The sequence below is a fragment of the Lithobates pipiens genome, unplaced genomic scaffold, assembly GCF_037356315.1.
Source record: "Lithobates pipiens isolate NorthernLeopardFrog02 unplaced genomic scaffold, aLitPip1_a1.2 Scaffold_27, whole genome shotgun sequence".
Lineage (NCBI taxonomy): Eukaryota > Metazoa > Chordata > Amphibia > Anura > Ranidae > Lithobates > Lithobates pipiens.
In genome coordinates, this window is record NW_027507788.1 from 4,486,068 (window position 1) to 4,506,139 (window position 20,072).

The 20,072-nt window shown below is 48.5% G+C and overlaps 1 non-coding gene and 1 pseudogene across 2 annotated transcripts; both read left to right on the top strand.

The window, feature by feature from the left end:
* Window positions 1-4,740: 4,740 nt before the first annotated feature.
* Window positions 4,741-4,812, top strand: TRNAR-UCU (transfer RNA arginine (anticodon UCU)). Its single transcript has one exon. It is a non-coding gene; the product is annotated as a tRNA-Arg (tRNA).
* A 5,720-nt stretch (window positions 4,813-10,532) lies between these two features.
* On the top strand, window positions 10,533-18,767 carry LOC143933434 (nicotinamide N-methyltransferase-like; annotated as a pseudogene). The gene is made up of 3 exons (XR_013263091.1): window positions 10,533-10,860; window positions 14,617-14,831; window positions 18,046-18,767. The product of XR_013263091.1 is annotated as a nicotinamide N-methyltransferase-like (transcript).
* The last annotated feature ends 1,305 nt before the right edge of the window (window positions 18,768-20,072 follow it).

The window sequence follows — 20,072 nt, forward strand, 5'->3', positions numbered from 1 at the left end:
TGCCCGTTGCTCCGCCCCTTCCTTCACACTGCCCGTTGCTCCGCCCCTTCCTTCACACTGCCCGTTGTTCCGCCCCTTCCTTCACACTGCCCGTTGCTCCGCCCGTTGCTCCGCCCCTTCCTCCTTTTAAAGCGCTCCTCCCCTTCCATTACATTTTCCACTTGCTCCTCCCCCACAGCCTCTCTCTCTGCACCTTAACCCCTTAGACCTTATACAACCCTGTCATGCCCGGCCCTTCCTTACTTCCCTTTCAGTCCTTCCACTGCGGGCCTCCCTTTTTTGAAAAAAAACATCATTTTTGGGGAAAAAAAAAAAACATGTTTGAAGAAAACGAAATGTTGAAATAAAAATCATTTACAAAAAAAATAAAAAAAGTGAAAAAAAAACATCGGCCAATCAGATTGAAGCAGCTGCCAGGCACGTTTTTCTCACTGCTGGACACGTGACATGCAGTCTAAAAATAGCTGCCAACGGTCAGGCACTGTGACATCACTGTGGTCACATGACCTACAGCCAATCAGATTGAAGCAGCTGCCCGGCTCGTTTTCTAACTGCTGGACACGTGACATGCAGTCTAAAAATAGCTGCAAACGGTCAGGCACTGTGACATCACTGTGGTCACATGACCTACAGCCAATCAGATTGAAGCAGCTGCCCAGGCACGTTTTCTAACTGCTGGACACGTGACATGCAGTCTAAAAATAGCTGCAAACGGTCAGGCACTGTGATGTCACTGTGGTCACATGACTTGCAGCTGATATAAAGCCGTTCAGAGGGGGAATTTCTCAGTTGAGTTCAGCTCTTCATACTGGTAGCATCTACTGCAGAGCTCTCCTGACTGATTTCTATTCGGTCAGATTCTCTCCAGTTATTTGAATTGTGAGTCTATTGATTGATTGGCATTAATTGCTTAATCTGTAATTAATAGTAATTAGCATTTCCTATCAGTTAAAAAAAAAAAAAAATGAGAAACGGAATTGTCGCCGTTTTTCTTTTTCTGTTGGTTTCTTGGGAGCTAAACAGAAATCCCGACATCCAATCCCCAGAGGTCCCCATGGGATGGGGGGGAGGGGATTGTGGAGATACAGACGCCAGTGAAGATTCCGATGATCTTTAGAATCCTCTACCCATGGGCTGTGCCCAGAGAAGTCACCAGAGGGTCCCCACAGACCCGCATTGAGGAGGGGGAGGGGATTGTGGAGATACAGCAGCCAGTGGATATACCGCAGATTTTTCTACCCGAAGTCACCAGAGGGTCCCCACAGACCCGCATTGAGGAGGGGGAGGGGGAGGAGAACACGAGGAGGACGGAGTGGCCAGCGGAGGAAGCAGTCAGAGGAGTTGGAAATGACCCTCCAGAACCCATCAGGTGGGTTTCATTCCCTGACCCGTCCTCCAATCTTGCTCAGTTTGGCAGTCCTGGTAACTTTTCTGATTCTGAAGTACCCCCTGCGCCAAAATCACCTGTCCAGAACATTAGTACGCTATTTGATGTTCATGGAGCTGAGCGGATTAGTTCATCTTCTGATCGATATCTTGAACAGACGGGGGCCAGCCTTCAAGAATGTAATCCAACAACTCATCAGGTGGGTGTCATTCCTGACCCGTCCTCCAATCTTGCTCAGTTTGGCAGTCCTGGCGAGTTTTCTGATTCTGACGCACATCCTGCGCCAAAATCACCTGTCCAGAACATTAGTACGCCGTTTGATGTTCATGGAGCTGAGCGGAGTATTTCTTCTATTGATCGATATCTGGAACAGACGGGGGCCAGCCTTCAAGAATGTAATCCAACAACTCATCAGGTGGGTGTCATTCCTGACCCGTCCTCCATCATGGTTTAGCATGGCACTCCTGATATGTACTCTGATTCTGAAGGACATCCTGCACCAAAATCACTTGGCCAGAATATTAGGATATTATTCAACGTTCCTGCAGCTGTGTGGATTCATGTATCTACTGAACGATGTCTGGAACAGACGAAGGCCAGCCTTCGAGATCCTGATCCTACTCCTGTCTATAATTGCTGGTGATTGGTACCAGAGGGATGGTCGCCAGGCTCTGGGCAGTCTGGTCCGGGGAGTGGGTGGCAATGGAGAACACAGTCCCACCCCTGTCTATAAGTGCTGGTGATTGGTACCATATCGTGGTGGCCAGGTTCTGGTCAGTCTGGTCCAGGGGTTGGGTGGCAATGGAGAACACAGTCCCACCCCTGCTTATAAATGCTGGTGATTGGTACCATATCGTGGTGGCCAGGTTCTTTTCAGTCTGGTCCAGGGGTTGGGTGGCAATGGAGAACACAGTCCCACCCCTGCTTATAAATGCTGGTGATTGGTACCATAATCGTGGTCGCCAGGTTCTGGTCAGTCTGGTCCAGGGTTGGGTGGCAATGGAGAACACAGTCCCACCCCTGCTTATAAATGCTGGTGATTGGTACCATATCGTGGTGGCCAGGTTCTGGTCAGTCTGGTCCAGGGGTTGGGTGGCATTGGAGAACACAGTCCCACCCCTGCTTATAAATGCTGGTGATTGGTACCAATGGGTGGTGGCCGGGCTTCAGTCTGTGTGGTCCAATGTTTGGGGGGCATTGGAGAACACAGTCCTACCCGTACTTATAGAAATTGTTACTGAGCACCGGTTAGAATGCATTCTGGGGCTTATCACTATGCTGGTGGTAATACTCCTAATATATTTCAAGCCGTTCTACCGACTGTTAAGACCAACAAGTAGCAATATCGCCCCACCACCAAGTGATGCCAGTGTACCCGCAAGTGAGGACACCATTGTACCAACAGATGAGGACATGAGTGTACCAGAAGATGAGGATATCAGTGTTCTAGAAGATGAGGATATCAGTGTTCTAGAAGATGAGGATATCAGTGTTCTAGAAGATGAGGACATCAGTGTTCTAGAAGATGAGGACATCAGTGTTCCAAAAGATGAGGACATCAGTGTTCTAGAAGATGAGGACATCAGTGTTCCAAAAGATGAGGACATCAGTGTTCTAGAAGATGAGGACATCAGTGTTCTAGAACATGAGGACATCAGTGTTCTAGAACATGAGGACATCAGTGTTCCAAAAGATGAGGATATCAGTGTTCTAGAAGATGAGGACATCAGTGTTCTAGAAGATGAGGACATCAGTGTTCTAGAAGATGAGGACATCAGTGTTCTAGAACATGAGGACATCAGTGTTCTAGAAGATGAGGACATCAGTGTTCCAAAAGATGAGGATATCAGTGTTCTAGAAGATGAGGACATCAGTGTTCTAGAAGATGAGGACATCAGTGTTCTAGAACATGAGGACATCAGTGTTCTAGAAGATGAGGACATCAGTGTTCTAGAAGATGAGGACATCAGTGTTCCAAAAGATGAGGATATCAGTGTTCTAGAAGATGAGGACATCAGTGTTCTAGAAGATGAGGACATCAGTGTTCTAGAACATGAGGACATCAGTGTTCTAGAAGATGAGGACATCAGTGTTCCAAAAGATGAGGATATCAGTGTTCTAGAAGATGAGGACATCAGTGTTCCAGAGGATGAGAACATCAGTGTACCAGAAGATGAAAATGCAGCGAGCGCCATGGAAGAGACGGCCTTTACCATTCCTAGCATCACACTGACCAGGAATAACATTAGGCCTGGGAGTGAGATCCTTCCAAACGAATGCATGACCCCAGCAATGGGTTCCGGCCTTAGGCCACAAAAGAGAACATTTACTGACCACCCCAGCGTGGTAGGTCATTGGAAAAATGTGAACAGAGCTATGGAAGAGACGGACATTCCTGCTCCCAGCGTCACACGTCCTCGAGCTTCCCTTTCCGCTAGGCTAAGCCAGCGTATAAAGGAGCTCAAAGAAGAAATGGTGGCCCAGCATACAAATATCTTCCCAGGAAAGAGTGACATCACCCCACCGAGTGATGTCACTCCACCACCAAGCAACAATGCAGAGAGCACCGTGGAGGAGACGGCCTTTCCCAGCGTCACGCGTCCTCGAGCTCCCCTTTCCGCTAGGCTAAGCCAGCGTATAAAGGAGCTCAAAGAAGAAATGGTGGCCCAGCATACAAATATCTTCCCACGAAAGAGTGGCATCACCCCGCCGAGTGATGTCACTCCACTACCAAGCAACAATGCAGAGAACACCATGGAGGAGACGGCCTTTCCCAGCGGCACACCTACTCAGGCTTCCCTTTCTGCTAGGGTAGACCAGCTTATAAAGAAGCTCAAGTCAGAAAGAGAAGTGGGGGCAGAAGTGCAGGGGGGTAGATAAGTGGGGGCAGAAAGGCAGGGGGGTAGAGAAGTGGGGGAAGAAGGGCAGGGGGGTAGAGAAGTGGGGGAAGAAGGGCAGGGGGGTAGAGAGGTGGGGCAAAAGAGCAGGTGAGTAGAGAGGTGGGGGCAGAAGGGGGGGTGGAGAGGTGGGGGCAGAAGGGGGGGTAGAGAGGTGGGGGCAGAAGGGGGAGTAGAGAGGTGAGGGCAGAAAACAGGTGAGTAGAGAGGTGGGGGCAGAAGGGGGGGGGGGTGAGGGGAGAAGACCCTGCTCAGCGGGGGTGGGCCTTATAGAACAGAGGCCAAATATGGGCAGCACAGAGGCTTAGCGGTGAGCCTTGCAGCACTGGGGTCCATGGTTCAAATCCTGACCAGGACACTATCTGCATGGAGTTTGCATGTTCTCCCTGTGCTTGCGTGGGTTTCCTCCGGGTTCTCCGGTTTCCTCCCACACTAAAAAAAACATGCCACTTTTTTGCGTTGGTGGTGCAGTGGTGAGCATAGCTGCTTTCTAAGCAGATGACCCGGGTTCGATTCCCGGCCAACGCCTCTCCAAAAATATGTAGAAGAATACATTCTTCTGTTTACAGCGCTAAAAATAAAAAACCGCAGAGGTAATCAAATACCACCAAAAGAAATTCTCTATCTGTGGGAAGAAAATGATAAAACTGTCACATGGTTACATTGTAGCATGACGGCGTAATTGTCATTCAAAGTGCGACAGCGCTGAGAGCTGAAAATGGTCCTGGGCAGGAAGGGGGTGGCAGTGCCCGGTACTGAAGGGGGTCATTTAGTAGTGCCCTTCATATAAAGCCCTTTCTCAATGTAGCAGGGATGGAGGTTCATGAACTGTCATAGTCATCGCCTCATACAAAGTCCCAACACTGGTTTTAGGTTTTCTTTTTCGTGGAGTAAATATGAACGGTGGAATAAAATTGAAACCAAAACGAATGGAGTGAATGTGTCGGATGTTTGTAGAAATTTTATTAAACATTTTTGAATAACAGATTTCTTGCAGGTGGATGTGATTGTTTTCTGTTCTCATTTTCAGCCAGTAGGTGGAGCACTCGCCTCCTTTTCAGGCATTTTCTAGGCCAGGCATGTCCAAAGTCCGGCCCGCGGGCCAATCGCGGCCCGCGGCCCGGTTTTGAACGGCCCGCCTCGTAATCTAAACATATATATCTTTTGTGGCCCCCGGCGATCTCCCAGCGCCGGGGCCACAAAAGATATATAGTCTGGTTGCATTGGAGATAGGAGGCTGTACGAGCGCCGTGCACACAGGTGTATTTCCTGTTTACACGGCAGCCTCTGTAATAGGAAGTCCCATCTCCGCTATTGGACGACTGTTTTGTCCATCAAAGGAGGCGGGACTTTCTCTTAAAGAAGCCGCTGTGTAAACAGGAGATTCTCCTGTTCTTTGGCGCTCGTTCAGCCCCCTCCATGGTCCCCTCCAAGGCTGCACTGATGGCAATGGTAAGTACATTCCTGGCTAATGGTGGCTGCATTCCTGGCTAATAGTGAGTGAAATCTTGGCAATGGTGGCTGCATTCCTGGCAATAGTATGTGAAATCCTGGCTAATGGTGGCTGCATTCCTGGCTAATAGTGAGTGAAATCCTGGCTAATGGTGGCTGCATTCCTGGCTAATGGTGGCTGCATTCCTGGCTAATGGTGGCTGCATTCCTGGCTAATATTGGCTGCATTCCTGGCAATGGTGGGTGCATTCCTGGCAATAGTAAGTGAAATCCTGGCTAATGGTGGCTGCATTCCTGGCAATAGTATGTGAAATTCTGGCTAATGGTGGCTGCATTCCTGGTTAATGGTGAGTGAAATCCTGGCTAATGGTGAGTACATTCCTGGCTAATGGTGGCTGCATTCCTGGCTAATGGTGAGTGAAATCCTGGCAATGGTGGCTGCATTCCTGGCTAATGGTGAGTGAAATCCTGGCTAATGGTGAGTACATTCCTGGCTAATGGTGGCTGCATTCCTGGCTAATGGTGAGTGAAATCCTGGCAATGGTGGCTGCATTCCTGGCTAATGGTGAGTGAAATCCTGGCTAATGGTGAGTACATTCCTGGCTAATGGTGGCTGCATTCCTGGCTAATGGTGAGTGAAATCCTGGCTAATGGTGGCTGCATTCCTGGCAATAGTATGTGAAATCCTGGCTAATGGTGGCTGCATTCCTGGCTAATAGTGAGTGAAATCCTGGCTAATGGTGGCTGCATTCCTGGCTAATGGTGGCTGCATTCCTGGCTAATGGTGGCTGCATTCCTGGCTAATATTGGCTGCATTCCTGGCAATGGTGGGTGCATTCCTGGCAATAGTAAGTGAAATCCTGGCTAATGATGGCTGCATTCCTGGCTAATGGTGGCTGCATTCCTGGCAATAGTATGTGAAATTCTGGCTAATGGTGGCTGCATTCCTGGTTAATGGTGAGTGAAATCCTGGCTAATGGTGAGTACATTCCTGGCTAATGGTGGCTGCATTCCTGGCTAATGGTGAGTGAAATCCTGGCAATGGTGGCTGCATTCCTGGCTAATGGTGAGTGAAATCCTGGCTAATGGTGAGTACATTCCTGGCTAATGGTGGCTGCATTCCTGGCTAATGGTGAGTGAAATCCTGGCTAATGGTGGCTGCATTCCTGGCAATAGTATGTGAAATTCTGGCTAATGGTGGCTGCATTCCTGGTTAATGGTGAGTGAAATCCTGGCTAATGGTGGCTGCATTCCTGGCTAATGGTGAGTGAAATCCTGGCAATGGTGGCTGCATTCCTGGCTAATGGTGAGTGAAATCCTGGCTAATGGTGAGTACATTCCTGGCTAATGGTGGCTGCATTCCTGGCTAATGGTGAGTGAAATCCTGGCTAATGGTGGCTGCATTCCTGGCTAATGGTGAGTGAAATCCTGGCTAATGGTGGCTGCATTCCTGGCTAATGGTGAGTGAAATCCTGGCTATGGTGGCTGCATTCCTGGCTAATGGTGGCTGCATTCCTGGCAATAGTATGTGAAATCCTGGCTAATGGTGGCTGCATTCCTGGCTAATGGTGAGTGAAATCCTGGCTAATGGTGGCTGCATTCCTGGCTAATGGTGAGTGAAATCCTGGCAATGGTGGCTGCATTCCTGGCTAATGGTGGCTGCATTCCTGGCTAATGGTGGCTGCATTCCTGGCTAATGGTGGCTGCATTCCTGGCTAATGGTGGCTGCATTCCTGGTAATGGTGGCTGCATTCCTGGTAATGGTGGCTGCATTCCTGGCAATGGTGGGGGCTGCATTCCCAGCAATGGTGGGCGCGCAGGTGGGCACTGACCCTTATTTTGCTTTACAGTTTTTTATTTAAAATTTTAAGGTTTTTTCCTGAAACTTCCCTCTTATTCGCCAATAAATACGGTATATCCAAATAACACGCCCGAGCTCATCTCTTTAACACACACAGCCACAAAGGCAAGAGAATTCTTGTTGGGCCGTGTATTAGTGTTCGAACTAACACACTTAGACCGAATTTTTAATGGTTCAAAGAATGTCAGAAAAATGGTCGGCCCTCGTGCATGTTCACTTCATCAAATCTGGCCCTCTTTGAAAAAAGTTTGGACACCCCTGTTCTAGGCTCTCCACAGCTTGACGGGAGAAAGGCTCGCTGTGTACTATATAGATCATCAGATTGAGGCCGGGTTCACCTATGTGGGGCCGCGGGTTTGTGTCCGGGGTCCGGTGCATGTCTGTTCACCCGTTCAGGTGCGATTCAGGTCTGAATTTGCATGTGAAGTGGACCCAAACACGCACGCGCGGTTTGCAGTCCACTCCGCGGCCGCCCCGAACCGGTGTGAAGCGGCTCCAATGAGCGCCGGTCACACTCGCATAGGGTTGCCCCCTGACCGGGATTCACCCGGACAGTCCGGGTATCAGACCACCTAAACCCCGGACACCTTCAGACCAGACTGTGGCTTGCCAAGTAGCTAAGTACCACAAGCTGAGTGCTTAGGTGTGCGCACGGGGCCGGGTGTGCCTGGGCACACCATAATCAACAGGGTTACCAACTGTCTGGAGGGCCGGGTGCAGCTGTCTAAGCTGAGTGTCTATGACACTTTCTCTCACACAGCCCAGAGCCAGCACAGCTCCCCCCAATGGGCTGGAGCGGAGAGAGGACTCGATCTGCTCTTGTCCTTCCTGCCCCCACCCCTCTGTGTTACAGAAAAGGTATGTGTGGGTGGGGAATGGGAAGTCCAGCAGCTAGCTGATACAGTCATGAATGAAAGGTGCTGATGCCTGAGCCTGCTTCCTTGGGTGAGTGAGCTCACCATCCACTGTCTGTAACTGAAGTCTCCCCCGTCGGGTGAGAACACTAAGGTAAGGGGGACTCAAATGTAAAGGGTGATCTGTGGACTCTGATGTAAGGGGGCTCTGCAGACTCTGATGTAAGGGGGGCTCTGCAGACTCTGATGTAAGGGGGCTCTGCAGACTCTGATGTAAGGGGGGCTCTGCAGACTCAGATGTAAGGGGGGCTCTGCAGACTCAGATGTAAGGGGGGCTCTGTGGACTTTGATGTAAGGGGGGCTCTGTGGACTTTGATGTAAGGGGGGGGCTTATACAAATACCGGACTGGTGACCCCACAAAATACAAATACCGGACATGTGAGCCCACAATATATAAATACCAGACTGGTGACCCACAATAATATAAATACCGGACTGGTGACCCCATAATAGGGAGAAAACTTTTTCGCGGAAGGGAGTTTAATAAGACTTGTGGCCACTCATTAAAATGAGAAGAAAACAGATTTAACCTTAAACTGCTTAGAGTGTTCTTTACTGTAAGAGCGGCAAGGATGTGGAATTCCCTTCCACAGGCGGTGGTCTCAGCGGGGAGTATCAATATTTTGAAGAAACTATTAATCACCTGAACGACCACAACATACAGGAATATACAATGTAATACTGACATATAATCACACATGGGTTGGACTTGATGGACTTGTGTCTTTTTTCAACTCACCTACTATGTAACTATGAGATATGGGGCTACAAAGTGCACTGCCACACTATTCCTCCCACTGACACCAATGATGGGGCACTATTCCTCCCACTGACACCAATGATGGGGCACTATTCCTCCCACTGACACCAATGATGGGGCACTAATCCTCCCACTGACACCAATGATGGGGCACTATTCCTCCCACTGACACCAATGATGGGGCACTATTCCTCCTACTGACACCAATGATGGGGCATTATTCCTCCCACTGACACCAATGATGGGGCACTATTCCTCCCACTGACACCAATGATGGGGCACTATTCCTCCCACTGACACCAATGATGGGGCACTATTCCTCCCACTGACACCAATGATGGGGCACTATTCCTCCCACTGACACCAATGATGGGGCACTATTCCTCCCACTGACACCAATGATGGGGCACTATTCCTCCCACTGACACCAATGATGGGGCACTATTCCTCCACCTGACACCAATGATGGGGCACTATTCCTCCCACTGACACCATGATGGGGCACTATTCCTCCCACTGACACCAATGATGGGGCACTATTCCTCCCACTGACACCAATGATGGGCACTATTCCTCCCACTGACACCAATGATGGGGCACTATTCCTCCCACTGACACCAATGATGGGGGCACTATTCCTCCCACTGACACCAATGATGGGCACTATTCCTCCCACTGACACCAATGATGGGGCACTATTCCTCCCACTGACACCAATGATGGGGCACTATTCCTCCCACTGACACCAATGATGGGGCACTATTCCTACTCAAACCAATCAATAAACACTTATTGGGATTCTTTTTTTTTTCTTTTTCTTTTTTTAACCAAAGACATGTAGCGGAATACATATCAGGCTGAATTGATTAAGAAATTATATATTTTGTTATATTTTTTTTTTTATTGAATGTTTTATAGCAGAAAGTAAAAAAATATTGTTTTGTTTAAATTGTCGCTCTTGTGTTGTTTATAACGCAAAACAAACAAAAAAAAAAACCCCGCAGAGGCGATCAAACACCACCAGAAGAAAGCTCTGTTTGTGGGGGGGGGGGGGGGGGGGGGGAGGATGTCAATCTTATTCCTGTACAGCGTCGCACGACCGCGCAATTGTCAGTTCCAGTAACGCAGCGCCTTACCGCAAAAAAAAAAAAACACATGGCCCGGTCATGAAGGAGGAAGGTGGGGGAGGGGAAGGGGAGGGGGAGGGGGAGGTTCCGGAGTGCGAGGGGTTAACCTCTCCGGAGAGAATTGCTCTGTATTGCAGGGTCTGGATGAGGCCGATTGGCGAGGAGTCAGCGATTGCGATATCCTCGGCATTCCGCGGGACGTGGACCTCGCCCTCCACGGGACGCGCATCCCGCCCTCCCCCCGGCAGAACTTTGGACCCGGCGCAGGATCCGGCGCAGTTTCACAGAGACGGTTGACTCTCTCGGAGGTGCCATGGCCGAGTTCACCACCGCCGCCGAGTACGAGGCCAAGATGAACCCGCGCACCTATCTGGAGTCCTACTTCCACCTGGGATCGGGGAGCCTCGCCGACGACTTCCTCAGGTTCGCCATCGGGAAGATGCACAAAGTCTTCTCATCAGGTATTCCGAGCGACAATCAGAATTCACATATATATATATATATATATGACAGCTCTGACACGGGTGCAGCAATCCTAAATCACCAATCAGAAATCATTGATCAGAAATCTAACTGCTGATACAGGAATGCACCAATCCTGACCCTGATGAAGGGGGCGGCATTAGGGCCCCAAAACCCATTGGCTACTCCCTCCTCCCCCCCACCATCCACCATCCACCCAACCCCCACTTCTCTTTGTTTTGAATGAGCCGTGTACGTTAGTTGTGATCATCTGCTCTATACACGTCCCATCGTCCATCTCCGGAGACAGCAAGGCAGGGGGGCTACATTCCTACATACAGGGGGACCAAGGCAGGGGGGGTGGGCTACATTCATACATTGGGACCAAGGCGGGGGGGGGGGGGGCGAAATTCCTACATACAGAGGAACCAAGGCGGGGGGCTACGTTCCTACGTACAGTGGGACCAAGGCAGGGGGGCTACATCCTACATACAGGGGGACCAAGGCAGTGTGGCTACATTCCTACATACAGGGGGACCAAGGCAGGGGGTCTACGTTTCTACATACATTGGGACCAAGGCCGGGGGGGGGGGGCTACATTCCTACATACATTGGGACCAAGGCAGGGGGGCTACGCTCCTACATACATCTGGGACCAAGGCAGGGGGGCTACGCTCCTACATACATTGGGACCAAGGCCGGGGGCTACATTCCTACATACATTGGGACCAAGGCAGGGGGTGGCTACATTCCTACAGTGTGGCCAAGGCAGTGTGGCTACAGTCCTACATACATTGGGACCAAGGCAGGGTGGCTACATTCCTACATATGGTGAGACCAAAGCAGGGGGCTACATTCCTACATACAGAGGGACCCAGGAAGATAACTACATTCCTACATATGGTGAGACCAAAGCAGGGGGGCTACATTCCTACATACAGAGGGACCCAGGAAGGGTGGCTACATTCCTACATACATTGGGACCAAGGCAGGGGGGCTACGTTTTCTACATACATTGGGACCAAGGAAGGGTGGCTACATTCCTACTTCACGAGGAAACCAAGTCAGGGGGCTGCATTCCTTCATACAGTGGGACCAAGGCAGGGGGGCTACATTCCTTCATACAGTGGGACCAAGGCAGGGTGGCTACATTCCTTCATACAGTGGGACCAAGGCAGGGTGGTTATGTTCCTAAATACAGAGGAACCAAGTCAGGGGGGCTACATTCCTACATACATTGGGACCAAGGCAGGGGGGTGGGCTACATTCCTACATTGGGACCAAGGCAGGGGGTGGCTACATTCCTACATACAGAGGAACCAAGGCGGGGGGGGGGGCTACGTTCCTACGTACAGTGGGACCAAGGCCGGGGGGGCTACATTCCTACATACATTGGGACCAAGGCCGGGGGGGCTACATTCCTACATACATTGGGACCAAGGCCGGGGGGGCTACATTCCTACATACATTGGGACCAAGGCAGGGTGGCTTCGTTCCTACATACAGGAGGACCAAGGCAGGGTGGCTACATTCCTACATACAGGGGGACCAAGGCAGGGTGGCTACATTCCTACATACAGGGGGACCAAGGCAGGGGGGCTACATTCCTACATACAGGGGGACCAAGGCAGGGGGACTACGCTCCTACATACATTGGGACCAAGGCAGGAGGTGGCTACATTCCTACATTCCTACATACAGTGTGACCAAGGCAGGAGGTGGCTACATTCCTACATACAGTGTGACCAAGGCAAGGGGTCTACGTTTCTACATACGGTGGGACCAAGGCAGACTGGCTACATTCCTACATAGAATGGGACCAAGGCAGACTGGCTACATTCCTACATAGAATGGGACCAAGGCAGGATAACTACATTCCTACATATGGTGAGACCAAAGCAGGGGGGCTACATTCCTACATACAGAGGGACCCAGGAAGGGTGGCTACATTCCTACATACAGTGGGACCAAGGCAGGGGGACTACGTTTCTACATACATTGGGACCAAGGCAGGGGGACTACGTTTCTACATACAGTGGGACCAAGGCAGGGGGACTACGTTTCTACATACATTGGGACCAAGGCAGGGGGGCTACATTCCTACTTACGATGGGACAAAGGCAGGGGGGCTACATTCCTACTTACGATGGGACAAAGGCAGGGTGACTACATTCCTACTTACGATGGGACGAAGGCAGGGTGACTACATTCCTACTTACGATGGGACAAAAGCAGGGGGCTACATTCCTTCATACAGTGGGACCGAGGCAGGGGGGGCTACATTCCTTCATACAGTGGGACCCAGGAAGGATGGCTACATTCCTACATACATTGGGACCAAGGCAAGGGGGTATGTTTCTACATACATTGGGACCAAGGAAGGTTGGCTACATTCCTACTTACGATGAAACCAAGTCAGGGGGCTACATTCCTTCATACAGTGGGACCAAGGCAGGGGGGCTACATTCCTTCATACAGTGGGACCAAGGCAGGGTGGCTACATTCCTACATATGGTGAGACCAAGGCAGGGGGGCTACATTCCTACATACAGAGGGGCCCAGGAAGGGTGGCTACATTCCTACCTACAGTGGGACCAGGGCAGGGTGGCTATGTTCCTACATACAGAGGGACCAAGGCAGGGTGGCTACATTCATACATACAGTGGGACCAAGGCGGGGGGGCTACGTTCCTACATACAGTGGGACCAAGGCAGGGTGGCTACATTCATACATACAGTGGGACCAAGGCGGGGGGGGCTACGTTCCTGCATACAGTGGGACCAAGGCAGTGTGGCTACATTCCTACATACAGTGGGACCAAGGCAGGGGGCTACATTCCTTCATACAGTGGGACCAAGGAAGGGGGGCTACATTCCTTCATACAGTGGGACCAAGGCAGGGGGGCTACATTCCTTCATACAGTGGGACCAAGGCAGGGGGGCTACATTCCTTCATACAGTGGGACCAAGGCAGGGTGGCTACATTCCTTCATACAGTGGGACCAAGGCAGGGGGGCTACATTCCTTCATACAGTGGGACCAAGGCAGGGTGGCTACATTCCTACATATGGTGAGACCAAGGCAGGGGGGCTACATTCCTACATACAGAGGGGCCCAGGAAGGGTGGCTACATTCCTACCTACAGTGGGACCAGGCAGGGGTGGCTATGTTCCTACATACAGAGGGACCAAGGCAGGGTGGCTACATTCATACATACAGTGGGACCAAGGCGGGGGGGCTACGTCCTACATACAGTGGGACCAAGGCAGGGTGGCTACATTCATACATACAGGTGGGACCAAGGCGGGGGGGCTACGTTCCTGCATACAGTGGGACCAAGGCAGTGTGGCTACATTCCTACATACAGTGGGACCAAGGCAGGGGCTACATTCCTTCATACAGTGGGACCAAGGAAGGGGGGGCTACATTCCTTCATACAGTGGGACCAAGGCAGGGGGCTACATTCCTTCATACAGTGGGACCAAGGCAGGGGGCTACATTCCTTCATACAGTGGGACCAAGGCAGGGTGGCTACATTCCTACATACAACAAAAAAGACATTTGGCGATGAAGAATAAATTGTTGAATATAATTTTGTAAAATTAGAGTTTACCGTATTTGTTTGCAGACATTGATAACCTTTTCTCCAGAATCGCATATTTCAGGGTATGGCCGTCCTTTGCCCCATCCAGCCTGCCCCGCTCAGTTGTCGGACATTGGTGGTGGGTGGTAACGGTCTCACATTGCCCTTTACAGGTGCGGTGAAAGGCGACACCCTCATTGATATCGGCTCCGCCCCTTCCATCTACCAGCTCCTCTCCTCCTGTGAAGCCTTCGATGAGATCATCGCCACCTGGTTCACACAGAGCGAGCTGCAACAGCTGCAGAAATGGCAGAACAAGGAATCCGACGCTTTCAATTGGACGTCCATCCTGAAGCACGTCTGTGAGCTGGAAAGGGAATAAGTTAGTGTATTATGTTCAGCGATCGATCATCCCTCCCGACTCTCCGCCATAGAGAGACATCCTAAAGACAAAATAATATTGCTGAGCCTCCATGTTTAATGGAACTGAACCCAATGAATGATAGTCAGGCCAGGGAGGAAAGGGCTAGATGATGCTGGATGTCCTCCAGCCAGGAAATGAGGGCGGGGCTCTATTGATCGGGTCCTGTCTGTGCCTGGGTGTGGAGATGAGTGGAGGCTAAGATGCCCCTCCCACTCATCTCTATAGCATAGGAGGACAGAAGTGACGTCAAACTTAAAAGGCACATTTTTTCAATGTCAATTTTTTTTTTTTATTGCATTTAAGTCCAAATATGAGATTTGAGGACTTTTTGACCCCCCCAGATCTCTTCTTAAGAGGACCTGTCATGTTTTTTTCTATTATAAGGGATGTTCACATTCCTTGTAATAGGAATAAAAGTGATCCATTTTTTTTTTTTTTAAAACAGTGTAAAAATAAATAAAATCAATTAAAATAAAATAAGAAAAAACATTTTTTTTTTTTTAAAACACCCAGTCCCGACGAGCTGGCGCGCAGAGGCGAATGCATACGTGAGTAGCGCCCGCGCATGTGAGGTATCGCCGCGATCGGTAGAGCGAGAGCAATAATTCTAGCTTTAGACCTCCTCTGTAACGCAAAACATGCAACCTGTAGAATTCTTTTAAACGTCGTTTATGGTGATTTTTGAGGGTAAAAGTTTGACGCCATTCCACGAGCGGGGGAGCAATTTTGAAGCGTGACGTGTCGGGTATCAATTTACTCGGCGTAACATTTATCTTTCACAATATTAAAAAAAAAAAAAAATGGGATAATTTTACTGTTGTCTTATTTTTTTATTCGAAAAAGTAATTTTTTTCCCAAAAAAAAAAAAAAAAAAAAAAAAAATATATATATATATTTTTAACGCAGAAAATTACGTAGAACCCCCAAACATTATATTTATTGTTTTTTTTATGTAGAAAAATTACATAGAAAATTACGTAAAAAAACAATAAATATAATGTTTGAGGATTCTACGTAATTTTCTATGTAATTTTTCTACATAAAAAAAACAATAAATATAATGCTTGGGGGTTCTATGTAATTTTCTACATAAAAAAAAAAACCAATAAATATAATGTTTGGGGGTTCTACGTAATTTTCTACGTAAAAAAACATACAAAACAATAAATATAATGTTTGGGGTTCTACGTAATTTTCTGCGTTAAAAAAAAACAATAAATATAATGTTTGGGGGTTCTATGTAATCTTCTACGTAAAAAAAATATATATATATATATATATATATATATATATATATAATGTTTGGGGGTTCTACGTAATTTTCTACATAAAAAAAAACAATAAATATAATTTTTGAGGGTTCTACGTAATTTTCTACATAAAAAAAACAATAAATATAATGCTTGGGGGTTCTATGTAATTTTCTACGTAAAAAACCCCAATAAATATAATGTTTGGGGGGTTCTACGTAATCTTCTACGTAAAAAAAAAAAAAACAGTAAATATAATGTTTGGGGGTTCTACGTAATTTTATACGTAAAAAAACAATAAATATAATGTTTGGGGTTCTACATAATTTTCTACGTAATTTTCTACATAAAAAAAACAATAAATATAATGCTTGGGGGTTCTATGTAATTTTCTACATAAAAAAACCCCCAATAAATATAATGTTTGGGGGTTCTACGTAATTTTCTACGTAAAAAAACATACAAAACAATAAATATAATGTTTGGGGGTTCTACGTAATTTTCTGCGTTAAAAAAAACAATAAATATAATGTTTGGGGGTTCTATGTAATCTTCTACGTAAAAAAAAAAAATATATATATATATATATATATATATATAATGTTTGGGGGTTCTACGTAATTTTCTACATAAAAAAAAACAATAAATATAATTTTTGAGGGTTCTACGTAATTTTCTACATAAAAAAAACAATAAATATAATGCTTGGGGGTTCTATGTAATTTTCTACGTAAAAAACCCCAATAAATATAATGTTTGGGGGGTTCTACGTAATCTTCTACGTAAAAAAAAAAAAAAACAGTAAATATAATGTTTGGGGGTTCTACGTAATTTTATACGTAAAAAAACAATAAATATAATGTTTGGGGTTCTACATAATTTTCTACGTAATTTTCTACATAAAAAAATAACAATAAATATAATGTTTGGGGGTTCTACGTAATTTTCTATGTAAAAAAAAAATATAAATAAATAAAAAATTTTGGGTGTTCTACGTAATTTTCTCCGTAATTTACTACATAAAAATAAAACAATAAATATAATGCTTGGGGGTTCTACGTAATTTTCTACGTTAAAAAAAAAAGAAAAAAAAATTCATGTTTGGGGGTTCTACGTAATTTTCTACATTAAAAAAAACAATAAATTTAATGTTTGGGGGTTCTACATAATTATCTACGTTAAAAAAATAAAAATAAATATAACGTTTGAGGGTACTATGTAATTTTCTAGCAGAAAAAAACAAAACTGCTTTAAATATGTAAACACAGAGTCTGAAAAAGAGGCCCGTCCTTAAGTGGTTAAAGTGGTGTTACCACCAAAAAAAAAAAAAAAATAGTTCAAAAAATTCCTAAAAAATGTAAAAAAAAAAAAAATTTTTGGAAAAATAAATATTTTTTTACTCACCTCTAAATGCCTGTTGCTAGGGGGGTCCCTTGTAGTCTGCCTCCTTCATTGCCCAGGCTGGTGACATCACTTCCCCTCGGCGCCACACAGTCATCTGGGACCTGTCACGTGTCCCAGGTGACTGTGCGGCGTATCACGGGCGCGCGGCGCCGCTCGCGCATGCGCAGTGGCGCAGCGCGCTGTAAAGCCACTGCGCATTTGCCAGTCACAGCCGGGTGCCTACAGTAAGAATGCTGGCGTCGGGGAACAGTGGAGGGGGGGGGGCTTCGTTCCCCCGCAGCGCTGGACCCCGGGACAGCTGCAGTATTTGTAGCTGCTGACTTTTAAAAAAGTTTTTTTTTAGGGGGCGCCCCGCTTTAAGTAGTTAATGGGCTGTGTGTTGAGTTATTTTGAGGGGTTTACATTGTAGACAAGCGTCATTTCTTCAGTGTTGTCACATGAGAAGAGATGTGAGTGAGGGGGTGTACTTACTTTTGTCAGACACTGTAATTACAATAAGTTGTGTGGCTGTGTTGCAGAGGGAGCACGAGGAGAAGGAGGAGAAGCTGAGGGGGAAAATAAAGCGGGTTCTGCACTGTGATGTCAGCAAGAGCAATCCCTTGGCCCCGGTCGAAGCGCCCAAAGCCGATTGCATCACCGCCACCGTCTGCCTGGAAGCGGCCTGCAAAAATTTCGAGGCCTACGGCGCGGCCCTCCGGCACCTCTCCAACCTCCTCAAACCCGACGGGCACCTGCTGCTGGCGGGCGACCTGGCCGCCAACTACTACGAGGTGGGCACGGAGAAGGTCTTCTCGCTGCCCGTGAACGAGAAGTTCCTCAAAGAATCGATTTCGGCCAACGGCTATCGCATCCTAGAGCTGACCACCTTCGGGAAGCCCGAGGACGCCGACCCCGAGCTCTCCGACTACGAGGCTTCTACTTCGCCCACGCCCAGAAAGTGTGACCCGCCAACCGTGCCTCCGAGGGGGGGCTACCAAGGGGGAGGGGCCCAGGGACCAACACCCACCAGTGTACGGTCACCACACACCGCGCCTGGGTAGGCGTTTCCGCTGTGCCACCAATTCAGAGACATTCCACTTTAAGGACGTCACACTTTTTATGGCGTCTGCCTCCTGTGCCGACCCTCGGCCCCGCCCCCTGCGGGCCACAACCTGGATTTCTGTGGCCACACCCCCCCCCCCACTGACGGAGTCCTCGGCGTCTCTGTATGATCACCGCCTGTACTAATAAAAGAGGAGAAGTTGTACCTTTGTCTCTGTTTTCTCTCTACAAGTCAGCGGAAGAGGCCTGCAAAGCGATTGTCTCATTCCTTCTCTGCGGTGTAAAGATCGTCCAATGGCGGCTCGGCATTCATTAAGGGTAATAAATCCGAAATGTCACATAACGCAGCTAACCGATCATCAGATGTGGCGGCTGCATTCCTTTTATTATTATTATTCTGTTTTCACCTGGAGGTCTGGCCAGTAACACATCCCCTGTATGAGACCGCCCCCCTCCCCCCCCCACTCTGGAGGAAGGAGCACAGGAGGCACATCAGATATCAGCATTGTCAGTAACATATCTTCTGTATTAGAACACCCCCCCCCCCCCCACACACACACACACACACACACACACTCTTGGAGGAAGGAGCACAGGAGGCACATCAGACAGCAGCATTGCCACTAACACACCTCCCGTATTAGAGTGCCCCCCCCCCGCTCTGGATGAAGGAGCACAGGAGGCACACCAGACAGCAGCATTGTCAGTAACACTCCTTCTGTATTAGAGCGCCCCCCCCCCCCCCCCCACTCTGGATGAAGGAGCACAGGAGGCACACCAGACAACAGCATTGCAGCAACACACCTTCTGTATTAGAGCCCCCCCCCCCACTCTGGATGAAGGAGCACAGGAGGCACATCAGACAGCAGCATTGCCACTAACACACCTCCCGTATTAGAGTGCGCCTCCTCCCCCAATCTGGATGAAGGAGCACAGGGGGCACATCCGACAGCAGAATTTTCATTAACAATCCTTCTGTATTAGAGCGCTGCCCCCTCCCCGCTCTGGATGAAGGAGCACAGGAGGCACATCAGACAGCAGTATTGTCAGTAACACACCTTCTGTATTAGAGCCCCTCCCCCCTCCCACTCTGGATGAAGGAGCACAGGAGGCACATCAGACAGCAGCATTACCAGTAACACACCTCCTGTATTAGAGCCCCCACCACTCTGGAGGAAGGAGCACAGGAGGCACATCAGACATCAGCATTGTCAGTAACACATCTTCTGTATTAGAACGCCCCCCCCCCAACACTCTGGAAGAAGGAGACAGGAGGCACATCAGACAGCAGCATTATCAGTAACACACCTCCCTATTAGAGCGCCCCCCCCCCCACTCTGAATGAAGGAGCACAGGAGGCACATCAGATATCAGCATTGTCAGTAACCAACCTTCTGTATTAGAGCGCCCCCCCCCCCCACCCACTCTGGATGAAGGAGAACAGGAGGGCACATCAGACAGCAGCATTGCCACTAACACACCTTCTGTATTAGAGCGCCCCCCCACACTC